The 16,854-nt window shown below is 38.1% G+C and overlaps 1 protein-coding gene across 2 annotated transcripts in view; it reads left to right on the top strand.

The window, feature by feature from the left end:
- PLGRKT (plasminogen receptor with a C-terminal lysine) overlaps window positions 1-16,854 on the top strand; it is a 75,418-nt gene that overhangs the window by 22,623 nt on the left and 35,941 nt on the right. The window lies entirely within an intron of this gene.

Genomic DNA, 16,854 nt, shown 5'->3' with positions numbered 1-16,854 from the left:
ATTATATACATAACCAGAGAGTAAGTTAAGCTAAATATTGTCGTACAAATACCCATTTTCTTTAGCCATTTAACAATTAACAATATTATATTAAGCTGAAGTAAATAATGCTGATTGATTTCATCTAGAGTGTTGTATATTGGTCTCAAGGTGAAAGGCTGTGCTTTAAAAAATGGAGACAAAATTTTATTGTTCATTTGTGAATGCTTATTTGATATACTGATGCCATTTCTAATCTTTCTCTGTGGTACAGGCCATAAACCTGTACTAGAGGTGAACCATTTTAATTTTCTACTGTGGATCTGCCTTATTCCAAGAGCTATGCAACAGACAATAGTGTTAGACAAAGTTTCAGTATGAACAAATTCATTTTTATAGAGAAGCAAAATCTAAAACATAATTTTCCCAACCCTGCCTGCTTAAACTGCTTATTGCCTTAATTATGATTTCACCATGATTTTGGTGACTTCTGTTAATTTCTTTTTTTTTTTTAGACAGAGTCTCACTCTGTCACCCAGGCTGATGTGCGGTGGCACGATCTTGGCCCACTGCCCACTGCAACCTCTGCCTCCTGGGTTCAAGTGAGCATGTCGGCTAATTTTTTTTTTTTTTTTTTTTTTTTTTTTTTTTTTTTTTTTTACTAGAGATGGGGTTTCACCGTGTTGCCTAGGCTTAAACTCCTGACCTCAAGTGATCCACTTGACTCAGCCTCCCAAAATGCTGGGATTACAGGCATGAGCCACCGTGCCCACCCACTTCTGTTAATTTCTGTGTCTTGAGTTTATAGTGAGGTTGATTGCACAGATTGTGTAATGAAGTATGAACTTTATACTTCAAAATGATCGCCTTAAATGCTTATTTCAGTCACAAATAGAAAAATGAATAGGTACAATTAAGGCCAGCAATAGCATTTTTTCTTGCTTTTAAAAATAAAGTTTTAAAGTCAAAATATTATTTTATTATTTTAAAAGCAATCATTTTACCATCTTATATGCTTGGTTTCTAGGGTTTTTAAAGGTAAAAATTTCTCCAGGTCCCACTTCACCTATGCTTGTTCTTAAACTTAGATAAGAATTTGAAAAACCATGCCTTAGAATGTTTCTGGAAAAAAAAAGTTAGAATTTCATTATTCCAAGATACAGTGGAGGTATTCTAAGATACACTGAGTAAACACTCTCATTAAATAGGAGAATTTGGCCAAGAGAAAGGGGCTACAGGCCCCATGCATCTGAAACCCAGCAGGCCAGTCGTTAAACCTTAAAGCTCCAAACTAATCTCCTTTGGCTTCATGTGCCACACCCAGCACACACTGGTGTGAGGGATGGGCTCCCAAAGCTTTGGGCAGCTCCACGCCTGTGGCTTTGCAAGGTTCCGCCCCCACAACTGCTCTTATAGGCTGGTGTTGAGTGTCTGTGACTTTTCCGGGTGCAGCGTCCAAGCTATCAGTGGATCTGCCATTCTGGGTATATATATAAAGGGGTGTTTATTAAGTATTAACTCACACAATCACAAGGTCCCACAATAGGCTGTCTGCAGGCTAAGGAGCAAGGATAGCCAGTCCGAGTTCCAAAACTGAAGAACTTGGAGTCTGATGTTCAAGGGCAGGAAACATCCAGCACGGGAGAAAGATGTAGGCCAGGAGACTAGGCCAGTCTAACTTTTTCACATCTTTCTGCCTGCTTTATATTCACTGGCAACTGATTAGATGGTGCCCATCGAGATTAAGGGTGGATCTGCCTTCCCCAACCCACTGACTCAAATGTTAATCTCCTTTGGTAACACCCTCACAGATATACCCAGGATTAATACTTTGCATCCTTCAATCCAATCAAGTTGACACTTAGTATTAACCATCACAGTGCCCCAGTAGAATCTGTGTGGGGGCTTCAATCCCATATTTCCCCTCCGTACTACTCTAATAGAGGTTCTCCATGAGGAATCTCCCCCTGCAGCAGGCTTCTGTCTGGACATCCAGACTTTTCCATACATCCTCCAAAATCTAGGAAGAGGCTCCCAAACCTCAACTCTTATATGCTGCATACTCACAGGCTTAACATCACCTGGAAGCTGCTAAGGCTTACAGCTTGTACCCTCTGAAGCAGTGACCTGAGCTGTATCGGTATCTGAGCTGTATCTGACCTAAGGCTGGAGCTGGAGTGACAATGATGTGGGGAACAGTGTCCCGAGGCTGTGCAGGGAAGCGGGGCTCTCAGCCTGGCCCAGGAAACCATTCTGTGTCTTAGGCCTCTGGGCCTGTGATGGGAGGGGCTGCTGCAAAGGTCTCTGAAATGTCTTCAGGCCTTTTCTTTATTGTCTTGACTATTAGACTTGGCTCCTCTTTACTTATGCAAATTGATACAGACTGCTTGAATTGTTCACCCAAAAATGGATTTTTCTTTTCTACCATATGGCCATGCTACAAATTTTGTAAACTTGTATGCTCTCTTTTAAATATAAGTTCCAGTTTTAGGTCATTTCTTTGCTTGTACATATGAGCCTAGGCTGCTAGAAGCAGCCAGTTTACATCTTGAATGTTTTGCTGGTTAGAAATTTCTTCCACCAGATACCCTAAATCATCACTCTCAAGCTCAAAGTTGCACATATCCCTTGGCAGGGCACAGTGCAGCCAGGTTCTTTGCTAAAGCTTAGCAGAAGTGACTGCTCTGCTTCCCATAGGTTTTTCATTTCCATCTGAAACCTCATCCGCCTGGCCATCTCTGTCCATATCACTATCAGCATTTGGGTCACAACCATTCAACAAGTCTTTAGGAAGATCCAACTTTCTTTCATCCTCCTGTCTTCCTCTGAGCCCTCCATACTCTTCCAACCTCTGCCCATTACATAGTTCAAAAGCCACTTTCAGTGTCAACAAGATAATATGATTTTATAGCAAAATATAATCTAAAATAAAACTTTTTTTCTAGCCCCTCCAAATTTAGACCAGTTATTCCCTCAGGGAAAATTTCTACATGTCTTTCATGGGCTTCTGTTAAATTCCATGGCCTGGGCTTATAATAGAGTTGTCCATATACAGATTAGGCAATGAAACACTAAACCTTTGTAGTACTTGAAAATGGCAGCATTAAATGCTAATATCAATCATACACACACAGACACACACACACTGTAGTTACAGGTGCAATTAAGAGTGGCGATAGCATTTTCCTTTTCTTTTAAAATTATGGTTTTAAGGCCAAATGTTGCTATTTTTAAGCCAATTATTTAAAGATCTTATCTAACTTGATTCCTAGGTTTTTTAGGGTAAAGTCTCCAAATTCTCCACTTCTCCTATTCTTGAGACATCACTTTAGGTGTGGATTTGCAAAGCAATGCTTCAGAATTTTTTTTTTTTTTTTGAAAAATTTGTAAGAACAACATCATAATGCCACCTAGAGGTATAATCAGACATATTTATATTACAGATAGAACCCAAAATAGAATATTGTAATACTAATTTATTTATTCAATACTTTTTAAAGGCCTGACAATATGCCAGGCCCTGTGCTAGTCAATAAGGATATAAAGATAAAAACACAAGGTTGAGAAGTTTTATAATAATTAAATGCTCGGAAGTGTTTCAAATTATATCACGTAGTGCTTTTCTTAGAAGAACTATTTAGATTGTGTTCAATAAACACAAATTTGGTGTTGTCTTTGTGTATATGAAAAATTAGTGATGTTAGTTTAAGTTCATGGGTAGGTTCAGTTCAAATATATTTACTGAAGACAAATTAGCAATACGGGGCCATTGGGTTAGGGATTTATTTATTATGGTAGGATAATTTTGTCATTTAGCATCTGAATTTTTGTTATATATGGGAGCATTCATTTGATTGTCAATCATTGTACATGTTTTAGGATGCCAAATTATAGAATAAAATTATTTATGTACTCCAAAATTAATTTGAAGAAATATTTACTTTGAGAAAATTTTGTACATGAAGACCTCAGTTTTAAAAGCAATATAAAAGTGAGGGACTATAGGTGATTTTTCTTTCCTGAAAAAAACTGCAATTACATTTTATTCTATAATGTACACAAACAAAAAGCACAGTGAGAACTGCAACTGTAGACCTTGTACCTTAACTTCATTTTTATTTTTAATATTTTTAAAATTTTCAATAGCTTTTGGGTACAAGTGGTTTTTGATTACATGGATGAATTCTATAGTGGTGAATTCTGAGATTTTAATGCACCCATTACCTGAGTAGTGTATGTTGTAGCCAACATGTAGGTTTTTATTAGTTCCAGAGTATATGTGCAGGATGTGCCTGTTTGTTACATAGGCTAACGTGTGCCATGGTGGTTTGCTGAACCTGTCAACCCATCTCCTAGGTATTAAGCCCAGGACGCATTAGCTCTTTACCCTAATGTTCTCCCCCTGGCCCACCCTCCCCCAACAGGCCCCAGTGAATATTGTTCCCCTCCCTGTGTCTATGTGTTCTCATTGTTCAGCTCCCACTTGTAAGTGAGAACATGCGGTGTTTGGTTTTCTGTTCCTGCATTAGTTTGCTGAGGATAATGGCTTCCAGCTTCATCCATTTCCCCGCAAAGGACATGATCTTGTTCCTTTTTATGACTGCATAGTCCATGCTGTATATGTACCACACTTTCTTTATCCAGTCTGTTATTTGTTGCAGGAAGTCAGGGACCCCAAACGGAGGGACGTGCTGAAGCTGTGTCAGAAGAACATAAATTGTGAAGATTTCATGGATGTTTATCACTTCCCCAATCATTACTCTTATAATTTCCTATGTCTGTCTTTACTTTAATCTCTTAATCCTGTCATCTTTGTAAGCTGAGGATGTATGTCGCCTCATGACCCAGTGATGATTGTGTTAACTGCACAAATTGTTCGTAAAGCATGTGTGTTTGAACAGTATGAAATCTGGGCACCTTAAGAACAGGATAACAGCAATTTTCAGGGAACAAGGGAGATAACCTTAAAGTCTGGCTGCCTGTGGGCCAGGCAGGACAGAGCCATATTTCTCTTATTACTGAAAACGGGTAAGAGAAATATTGCTGAATTCTTTCCCCAGTAAAGAATATTAATAATTAACAGCCTTGGGAAAAGAATGCATTCCCGGCGGTGGGGGGCCTCTAAAATGGCTGCTCTGGGGGTGTCTGCTCTGCATTATGCAGTTGCAGATAAGGAATGAAACATGCCCTGTCCTCCTGCAGTGCCCCCAGGCTTGCTAGGATTAGGAAATTCCAGCCTGGTGAATTCTAGTCAGACTGGAATTCTAGTCGTTTTGTCAGGTTTGTCAAAGATCAGATGATTGTAGATATGCAGTTTCATTTCTGAGTTATCTATTCTGTTCCATTGGTTTATGTGTCTATTTTTTTTAATACCAGTACCGTGTTGTTTTGATTACTATAGCCTCGTAGTATAGTTTGAAGTCAGGTAGCATGATGCCTCCAGCTTTGCTCTTTTTGCTTAAGATTTTCTGGCTATGTGAGCTCTTTTTTGGTTCCATAAGAATTTTAAAATACTTTTTTTTCTAATTCTGTGAAGAATGTCAATGGTAATTTAATGGGAGTAACATTGAATCTATCAATTGTTTTGGGCAATATGGCCATTTTTACAATATTGATTCTTCCTATCCATCTGCTTATGTCCCCTCTGATTTCCTTGAGCAGTGGTTTGTAGTTCTCCTTGAAAAGGTCCTTCACTTCCCTTGTTAGCTGTATTCCTAGGCATTTTATTCTCTTTGTGGCAGCTGTGAATGGGAGTTCATTCATGATTTGGCTCTCTGCTTGTCTATTGTTGGTGTATAGGAATGCTTGTGATTTCTGCACATGGATTTTGTATCCTGAGACTTTGCTGAAGTTGCTTATCAACTTAAGAAGCTTTTGGGCTGAGTCAATGAGGTTTTCTAGAAATAGGATCATGTCATCCAGCTTTTGCCCATTCAGTATGATATTGGCTGCGGGTTTGTCACAAATGGCTCTTATTATTTTGAAGTGTGTTCCTTCAATACTTAGTTTATTGTGAGTTTTTAACATGAAGGGATGTTAAATTTTATCAAAGGTGTTTGTTGTGCATCTGTTGAGATAATTATATGGTTTTTGTCTTTAGTTCTGTTTATGCGATGAATCATATTTATTGATTTGTGTGGGTTGAACCAACCTTGCATCCTGGGGATAAAGCCATCTTGATTGTGGTGGATAAGCTTTTTGATGTGCTGCGGAATTCGGCTTGCCAGTATTTTATTGAGGATTTTTGCATCGATGTTCATCAGGGATATTAGCCTGAAGTTTTCTCTTTTTTTGCTGCATCTCTGCCATATTTTGGTATTAGGATGATGCTGGCCTCATAGAGTTAGTTAGGGAGGGGTCCCTCCTTTTCAATTGTTTGGAATCATTTCAGAAGAAATGGTACCAGCTCTTCTTTGTACTTCTGGTAGCATTCAGCTGTAAATCCATCTGGACCTGGGCTATTTTTGTTGGTAGGCTGTTCATTACTGCCTCAATTTCAGAACTCATTGTCTATTCAGGGATTCAACTTCTTCCTGGTTCGGTCTTGAGAGAGTGTATGTGTCCAGGAATGTACCCATTTCTTCCGGATTTTCCAGTTTATTTGCATAGAGGTGTTTATAGTATTCTCTGATGGTTGTTTGTATTTCTGTGGGGTCAGTGGTGTTATCCCTCTTGTCATTTCTGATTGTGTTTATTTGAATCTTCTGCTTTTTCTTCTTTATTAGTCTTGTAGGATGAGGCAGAACCTATGAACAGGCAGAGCCCATAGAAATGGTATTTCCTTCTCTCATCTTATGTGAAGAAAAGTGCATAAGTCCATTTTCTTATGGATTGATTTATCTGTAACCATTAATAAGGACCCCATTTTGTTTTGTAGTCCTCCCCTTCATACTCATCACTAAAATATTTGCTTCCAGGATAGAAGTTTACTTAATAGAGAACATAGAATGGGATTAAATTTTAAACTTCTGGTTAATACTGTGATATTGTTTTCTTGTGCTTTAGTAGAACAATCTTATCGTTGCCTTTATCCTAACTGTGAAGTATGAATCATTTCAAAATTTACAGCATTAAGAATGAGAATCATGGCCGGTGCGGTGGCTCATGCCTGTGATCCCAGCATGTTGGGAGGCCGAGGTGGGTGGATCACCCGAGGTCAGGAGTTCGAGACCAGCCTGGCTAACTTGGTGAAACCCTGTTTCTACTAAAAATACAGAAAATTAGCCAGGTGTGGTGGCGTGCGCCTGTAATCCTAGCCACTCGGGAGGCTGAGATAGGAGAATCGCTTGAATCCAGGAGGCAGAGGTTGCAGTGACCTGAGATCGCGTCATTGCACTCCAGCAGCTTGGGCAACAAGAGTGAAACTCCATCTCAAAAAAAAAAAAAAAAAAGAAAGAGAATCATTTAGCGACTCCTCAACTCACTGCTCTATAACAAAGCACCTAGTATTGGTGAAATAAATTGTTCCAATCTGCTGTCTGTTTAAAATTATGTAATGCCACCTTCTATCTGTTACATTGACACCAATAATGATTAAATGCAGCAAAATAAACCTTATTTCTACCCAGCCTTCCACCACCTATTATCCAGGGGAGAATACTATTTTTTCTGCTAGGGTTTGGTCTGTTCTGTAAATTTCTTTATTTAATATTTTTAATGTCCCTTGCTCATTTCTGTTTTCAATTTTTTCTTGTCAAGACATTTGCCTTCTATTTCAATACTTAGTATTTACTTACAGCTAATTCTGATTTGTGCTAACCACCATTTCTTCCTAAATTTAAAAAACATTAAGTACTTAATTTTGCTCTCCTACTTTTATACTTTATAAAAATTTTGAAACTGACTTAAACAAGAACTCTAAGAATAGTCTGTCATGCTGATTCAGATCACTATTTGACATAAATCGGGTGGAGACCTGAGCATTCTCTGTTTGATGCCCTACCGCAACATCCCCACCTGGCTCCTCCATATCCTGCTCTTCCTTGTCCGTCACTGCCCTGTGCTCTGAGGCTGACCCTCCACACTGCATTTCCCAGGCTCCCTTGCCCTCTGGCTTCTATGGTGATCAGCCAGTGTGGTTCCCAGCAGGAGTCTGGAGGGTAGAGAGACAGTGAGTTTAGGTATGTGGTCTGGCTATGGCAGTGGGTTCCTAAGTCACAGATCCTTTTAGACAGTACCACTTCAATAGCTCCACCTCTTGCTGGATCTGGTTAATACTGTTTCTTTCCCCTTCCCCTTTGAGCCTAAAAGAGTTCATGGTCTCCTGCTATTGTCAGCCCCTGGGTGCCTTTTCATCCCTTGAGGTTACCTTAAACCCTGTCCACAGAGAGTGCAGAGTTCTTTCATTACATTCTTCTCTGTTAAACTCTTTTGAGGGTTTGACACTAATGAAACAACATTCTGTTGACACTAATGAAACAAAATAATAGTATGTTCATGTTTTTTTAATAAACAATTTTCTAAAATTTAACAGAAACCTGCATTATTCAGGAACACTAAAAATGTACATTTAAAGTAATGGTTTATTAAATGGTAACAAGTTTTCTAGCAATTTTAGATTGAATTTGATGCTCCCAAACTGCTTTAGATACCTTCCCTAATTATAAATTAAATTTTTGGGTAAGACTTTGCTGTACTGTGGTAATTAAAAAAAAATCCACACTCAACATGAGACAAGTGTCTGTTGACCAAAGAGAAAAGAACGTTCCAGTGTGTTACATGAATTTTATAATAGAGAATCTGCTTCCACAATAGAATTGATGTCCCCTTGACACTGCCATTGGGAAGGAAAAAATAAAATAAAAAAAAAATTATGTCACCTTTCAGATATAGATATTGGAACCTTAAAGAAATTATAGAACTCCAACTCTTATCTTCACCTGGAACATAAATTAAGGTAATACTGGCTTGTGAATACCCATTTTCCTCATATAACAATTAACAAATTTACATCAAACCAAAGTAAAAAATACTGGTTTATTTTATTTATAAGTAGTATATATTGTTTTTAGATGAAAGGCTCTGCTTAAAAAATGTTTTTTTGATACAGTCTTCCTGTTCATCTGTGAAGCTTATTTGGTATATTGGAGTCATTTCTAATCTTTCTCTGAGTTAAAGGCCATAGAAGTTTGCTAGAGGTTAACCGTCTTGATTACAAATTCTCTTTATTGCTTTATTAAGCTTTCTTGTTTTATTGTATATGTATCTCATTCTAAATGCCATGTAACACACAATAGTGTTAGAGCTTTAATGTGGACAAATTAATGCAGTTTTCTAGAAAAGCATAATCTAATCTACATATTTTTTTCTAGCCCGTCCTATATTTAAATTTGTTGCCCTTCTTATTTCTTTATGTCTTTGATAGACTTCCAATAGTTTCTAAGACTTGAGCTTATAGTCATATGTCTTGTGTAGACTGGGTAATGGAATACTAAGCTTGTATACTTGAAAACGACAGCCTTAAATTCCCCTATCAGCTACCTGTCCCTGCAAAATAATAGTAATAAGAAAGGCCAGCAATAGCAGTTATTTTTCCTTAAAAAATAAAATTTTAAAGTAAAAATATTATGTTTTTATTTTTAAGCCAGCTATCTTAAGATCTTATCTAACTTGGTTTCTGGGGTTTTTGAGGGTAAAGTTTCCCAACATCCCACTTCTCCTACACTTATCCTTACACTTAGGCATGAATTTGCAAAGCAATGCCTCAGAATGTTTCTGGAAAAAATGTATTAGAATTACATCATATGGCTGAATAGCAGTGTAGTTGAATATGTTGGTTTTCTAATTTGCGTCTTCACATTTGTTTATGTTAAGGATAGAACCCCAAAGAGAATAATACTGGTTTACTTATTCAATGCTTATTAAACAATAACAATATGCTAGCCTCTGTACTATTCAATGAGGATACAAAGATGAAAAGACAAGGTTGAGTACTTTAATAATATTTGTATGTTCTGGTGGTTCAAATTATTTTACACAGTGCTTTTCTTAGAAGAAGAAATATTTGGATGATGTTCAGTAAACACAAATTTTGTGTTATCTTCGAATCTGTTTGGTAGGTTTATGATGTTAAAGTTCTGTTTAGGTTCAGTTCAAGTATATTTACCAAAGACAAATTAGAAATACAGGGACCATCAGGTTAGGGATTTATTTCATTATGATAATAAGATTATGTCATTTGGAATTGGAATTTATTTTACACTTGGTCTGATTTTTAAATTATTTTATGTGACTTAAATGTAAAATTATAATGTAAAATAATTATTTTCAGTTATGCACCCCAAAATTTGAAGCCACATTTGTTTTGAGGGAATTTTGAATATGAAGACCTCAGAGTATTAGAAGTTATATTGAGTGGGGATTATGCGTAATTTTCCTCTCTTGGAAAATCTATCTGTGATTGTATGTTTTCTTTTTAATGTACATAAGCAAGTAAAAAACACAAGGAGAACTTCAGCTGTAGACCCTGCACTTTAGCATTAGTAACTGCTAATCTACCCGCAAATTTTGATGAATTTTTTTTGCACATATTACGATAAAAATTACTACCACCACCTTAAGAGCTGATTAGAATAACACTTTATTTATTTATTTCATTTGTTTTTTTGAGACAGAGTCTTAACTCTGTTGCCCAGACTGCAGTGCAGTGGTGCGATCTTGGCTCACTGCAACCTCTAATTCAGGTTCAAGTGATTCTCCTGCCTCAGCCTCCTGAGGAGCTGGGATGACAGGTGTGCACCACCAGGCCTGGCTAATTTTTGGTGTTTTTAGTAGAGACGCCGTTTAGCCATGTTGGCTAGGCTGGTCTCAAACTCCTGACCTCCAGTGAATCCACCCACCTCAGCCTCCCAAATTGCTGGGATTACAGGCATGAGCCACCGTGCCTGGCCTGCGTATTTTAATTCCGTATTTTGCTTATATTTTCAGTATTTAAACATTTGCGTATTTAAAGACATTAGTATACTTACAAGTAAGGGAAATTCTATTAGATTAGATATTTTAAAACCTCTGAAAATTAATTCATTTCTAAGTAATAGTTTGTTGCTATGTACCTTTAATAAATATAGCAATTAGAGCTTTCATATTCAAGAACTGTCAGTTGCAAGGACTGCACACCCTAAAAATGCACAACTCTAAAAGGGAAAAAGTCTGCCTGTTGAGCCATATTAATGGGAAGAATAAGTAACCTTTTATAACAGAAGTTATGTAAGGTGAAATAATGATGGCAAGAATTTTGTTTTCTTCATTTATTTTTTAGGAGAAAAACTACTGTAGGAGAGGGAAAATTGCTTCTGTGTACCCTTCTAGATTTTTTGGCTGGTCTATGAATTAAATTGACATTAGACAGATTAAAAGGAGAAAAAACGTTTAATTACTCATATATGCACAGGAGTCCCACCAAAATATGAGACTCCAGGAAGCAGCCACATAATTGAGACAGATACTATCTTAAGCTAGAGTAAGGAATAGGAATAAGGATTTGGGGGTACTGGGGAGTGGTAGAGATGAATTGTGGGAAGGCAGGAGGAGGAAATGTGTGGTGAATAAAGGTTACCTTGCTATGCAGATAAAAGTCTCTCCGGTGAGAAAAAGTTATCTATGAGTAACTCTCTTTCTGGCAAAGATAGATACATTTACTTATAAAAATGTCCTTTACGAATGGGAAATTATACTTTAAGCAAATGGAGAGGCAAAATGCTTTTTCTGCATTGACTGGTTCTCAGTTTCTTTTAGCTCAAACTAATACCTCAAAATGGCATATTTTGGGATGACTTGTTCTGACCCCATCACTACTTGGTGGTAAAATGCTACCCAATGTTATAACATCATGTGGCGCTTTCTTTTAAAAAGTCTTTAAACGTGATATAATTTCCTCAAAGCTTTATGATGTAAAATGAGGTATCTCAGATATGGACTTCTCCAGTGAGAGGATCCCAAAGGCTTTATATCCCCATATGCTATTGTGGGTTGGGGTGCAGTGGAGAAGAAATGCCAGGATGTTTGTAGCTGGATCACATTGAAAACTTAGAGCATCTAATTATTACTCACTTTGAAATCAAATTGTTTTCTGTGGACTTCCTTCTCCAAGGAGATTCAAAGCACTTGCTACAAAAAGGGAAGATCACAGCTTGCTTCTCTGTTTTCCTTCCTCCAGGCAAAACCTTGTGTCACTTGGTTGGCTTAACAGAATTAACTTCTCTTCTTGGATCGCTGGTCATTGTTTTTACGTAGTTCAGTAACTATCAAATACTTTTCATCTGTGATTAAAAGCCTATTGCTTCTGGAGCGTCCCTGGCATGCTATAGTCCTCTGACTGGGCAGCAGGTTTCTCACCTTCCTAATCTGAGCAGCACAGCCCTGCTGGAGGGTAACCCACACCTGATGTTTCTCCTTTTGTGGTTGGTGAGTGGTAAGGGTGCAGCTGCTGCCCTATCAACTTTCCCAGAGTCACAAAGAGAAGCTCACACTTGGAAGGGACCTTATTCATTGTCTGCTCCTGTTTTGCTGTCCATCCACTGATATCCTCATCTACCTGCTCTAGTCCTCAGTGTGGTTCAGGCTTCGCTCTACCCATCCATTTGGATTTGGGCCCCAAGCTACAAAGTTCATATTTGTACAGATCTCAGCTATGTCCTTCTTCAAGTTCTATACCTCCCCGTTCTAGTTTTGAAATAAAAGGAAATAAGGAGGAGAAGAAAGTGACCAACGTTCTCAGGGCTGCTTCAAAGCTAGAGATAGAGAAGAGGAACAAGCTCACAAACTCGAGTGTGCTGAGCATAGCTGACACCAAGGGCAGCCCTGTATCTTTATGCTCTGTAAATTCAGTGACCTGAGGGCAGCTGGGACAACTGTTTGCAGTGTTCTTGCTTTTTCATTTTTCCTTAGCCACAGTGCATTAGTTTAGGCAGATACCTTCAAGCCACTGACCATTGCTTGCTTACTTCCTTCCTTCCGTCTTCCTTCCCTCCGTCTTCCCTCCGTTTTCTTCCTCCTTTTCTCCATTTCTTTCCCCCACCCTCCATTCCTTCTTTCTTTCTTTCCCTCCCTCCCTCCTTCCTTCCTTCCTGCCCTCTTTTCTTCCTTCTTTCAACAAATATTTGATGAACCCCTATCTAAGGTGATTGGGATACAGAATTGAACTCAGTCACTGCTCATACACAGCCTACACATTTAGTAGAAATGACAGACAGTATTTAAAGAAATACAAAGTGTAAATCGAGCTAAGTGCTATGATAAACACTATAGCTGGATACAGAGGTCAGGGAAGAGCCGCCTTTGGAAAGAAGTATTTGAATAGAAACGTGAATAAAGTGAGGGGAAAGCCATGTGCAAGATGAGGGTAGTAAGCACACTCACTTCTTTGATCTTACCTGGAAGAAAGTCCATGAGCTCATTTCCTAATGGGTTGCCACTAGTAGGCACTAGTAGCCTACAATCTGTTGCCACTAGTAGGAAGCCTACAATTTTGTTTTGTAGCCTTCACATTCATACTTACCACTAAAATATTTGCTTCCAGCACCAAAATTTACTCATGATAGAACATAAGTTTGGAAGTTAATTTAAACTTTTGATTAAAACTGTGATTTTCAAAAATTCTGCTTTGGTAGAAGAATAGTCTTATGTTTACCTTTATTGTTACTGTGAAGTATGAATCACATTGAAATGTATAATTTTAAGATGAGAATCATGTTGTGATTCTTCAACTCACTGAAAATAAAGTGCCTAATTTTGATGAGCTAAATTGTTCTAGTCTTTGTTGGAGTTGTAGATTTATCTATAGCTGGCTTCTTTCTGTTACATTCAGATGATAATGATAAAATGCATAATTTCTACCCAGTCTTCCAGCACAGACTAGCTAGAAGACAAAACTGTTTTCTGCTAGGCTTTTGCCCTTCTTAAAATGTCTTTATTTATTATTTTTAAATGCCTTCTGGATATAAAGAGTCATTAAATGCAGTTCTAAAACTAACTTTTCATATGTGAAAATGTTGCATTTAAATTATTTTGTTGTCACCCGGCGCGGTGGCTCATGCCTTTAATCCCAGCACTTTGCGAAGCTAAGGTGGGCAGATCACCTGAGGTTAGGAGTTCGAGACCAGCCTGGCCAACACCATGAAACCCTGTCTCTACTAAAAATACTAAAATTGGCCGTGTGTGGTGGTGCATGCCTGTAGTGTGCTACTTGGGAGGCTGAGGCAGGAGAATCACTTGAACCAGGGAGGTGGAAGTTGCAGTGAGCCGAGATCACACCACTGTACTCCAGCCTGGGCTACAGAGTGACACCCTGTCTCAAAAAATAAAAAAATAAAAAATAAATCATTTTGTTGTGTTCTTGTTAGTGTCCAAAATCCACTTGAGAGATTCTTTCAGAATCGTAAAGTATAATTAGAAGAATTAGGTTTGCCGGGTGTCATGATTCACGCCTGTAATCCCAGCACTTTGGGAGGCTGAGGCGGCCTGATCACCTGAGGTCAGGAATTCGAGACCAGTCTGTCCTACATAGTGAAACACCAGCTCTACTAAAACACAAAAATTAGCCAGGCATGGTGGTGTGCGCCTGTAATCCCAGCCACTTGGGAGGCTAAGGCAGGAGGATCTGTTGAACCTGGGAGGTGGAGGTTGCAGTGAACCGAGATTGTGCCACCTCATGCCAGTCTGGGCAACAGAGTGAGACTCTGTCTTAGAAAAAAAAAAAAAGTGTTAGGTTAGAGGATGAACCTAGTGCATTTCTTAATGTTATCCAATCAAATAAAAAAAAAAAAATCCACCGTTTTTGTCAATGTTTTCATGAAAATGCCTTGGAAAAATGAAAACTATGCAAATTAGGATTAAGAAACTACATCTTGATTTGGTTCTTTTTGCCTATTTCAAGAGACAGGCTTCCAAGTTATTATGCTGTCGTATAGCTCAGAGGATAAAAGAAAATGCAAGATCAAGTAGTGAATAGAGATCATTATACAAAGGAATTTGCACTATTTAGAGATGTTCTTAAGTTTAATGCTGCTTTCACCTGCTCTTTTATTATTTTCTACTACATGAGTCAATACTTTCTTGTTTCATAATGAATGTTACTCTTATTTCTTAATGAGCCATGCTCCATAATTCTACAGTTATTTACACAAATGGTCAGAACTACTGTCCAGGATTTCAGTGACTTCTGAATTGAAATCCAGAATTGAAGTACCAGTAATTTACTGAGTTGCTTGCTTGCCAATTATTGTAAATAAATTAATATCATGCCTCAGACTAATGATTCTTTAAAGAACATTCAGTTTTTTAGTTTCATATATCTATAGCATGTATCAGTAACTTTACTCAAATCCTAATAAAAGTTTGTCAGCTTAATGTATTTGTGCGTGAACTTAACTACCATTAGTTCTCAAATACTTCTCTTGAAAATTGTAAAACCCCAATTATATATTACACCTATTTGAAGATAATCTGTTAGAAGAAAATCTTTCATTAAGTTTTTTTTTTTTTTTTTGCAAAGTCTTTTTACCACTAGGAAAATCTAAGTGTAATATTTTGAGTGTAATGTTTGATTGTCATAATGCCTTCTAATAAAATGTAAAACAAAATGTCAGACTCTTTCAAGATAGCTTGGGTAGCCTTGCTGCAAAGCCTTGCAGAATGGGGGCCCCTCTGCCCACTTCCCTCACCCTCATTGCCTTCCCTGAGGCTCCGTTGCAGTCAGCTTCCCCTTGGCTGGTTGTTTGGAAATAGTTCACTGTAGTCTATCTCCGGCAGCAAGAAGAGAGTTAATTAAAAAACAGACATGTTTAAATCACTGACAGAGGGAACTATGGTGAATTTTGTTGTAGCATCCAATATTTGAACTTTTTCCTAAATGAAAAGTTACATTTTTTAAAAAAAACTTCTCTGTCACATGGTGGCTCATTCCTGTAATCCCAGCACTTTGGGAGGCTGAGGCAGGTGGATCACCGGTGGTCAGGAGGTCGAGACCAGCCTGACCAACATGGTGAAACTCTGTCTTTACTGAAAATACAAAAATTAGCTGGGCATGGTGGCAGTCGCCTGTAATCCCAGCTACTCAGGAGGCTGACGCAGGAGAATTTCTTGAACCCGGGAGGTGGAGGTTGCAGTGAGCCAAGATTGCGCCACTGCACTGCAGCCTGGGAAACACAACGAGACTCCTTCTCAAAAACAAACAAACAAAAAACTTCTCATAAAAAATCGTCATGGGAAGTTCCATTCAGTTTATGTTTTCTCCCTCATTCTTCATCTCCCTGCACCTGAGCCATTCATCTTGTTCTTTCCTCAATGGCTGTGTTAGAAACTGGTAAATATGTCTTGCCTCCTCTGCCTTCCCTGCCCACCCTCAGTTCATCAGGAAGTCATGTAGGCTTCCTGCTTTTGCTTCCCAGGAATTAAAGAAATCTTAGTCACAACATCAAAAAGTCTAGATCATTTGGCCTTTGAAACTTTCACTTCCTAAAAGTTACTTGTAGTCAGCGTGTTTATAGTTCCTTAGGAAAGGGATGTGTATGAAATTTGGTGTTAATAAAAATAGCAACACTAGATAGAACGCTGGGCTAGGGAGATGGTCGTTTCTAGAGATTCATCAACTGAAGGAGAATGTATCTCACTATAAGGTAAGAGGCTTTTCTTCCCAGATCATCAAACATCTGGATATAGTTTTCAGTGTTCATTTCCATGAGGGCACAGATTTGTATTTGACTGACCTTTTTCTTATTGTCAGTCTTAAAAATCTTTAAAATGGAAACCTATTCTCCTTGGAATCAACCCAGAAAAAACAGTAGCTCAACTTTAAATCAGCAAATGGTTAAATATTGTTAGAAAGAAATTACTTAATTCCTTGAGTTAGCTGGTCTTTATTCCCAGCTTATTAAAAAA

The sequence above is a fragment of the Chlorocebus sabaeus genome, chromosome 12 (genome assembly GCF_047675955.1).
Source record: "Chlorocebus sabaeus isolate Y175 chromosome 12, mChlSab1.0.hap1, whole genome shotgun sequence".
Taxonomy (NCBI): Eukaryota; Metazoa; Chordata; class Mammalia; order Primates; family Cercopithecidae; genus Chlorocebus; species Chlorocebus sabaeus.
This window is presented reverse-complemented; position numbering and strand designations above follow the sequence as displayed.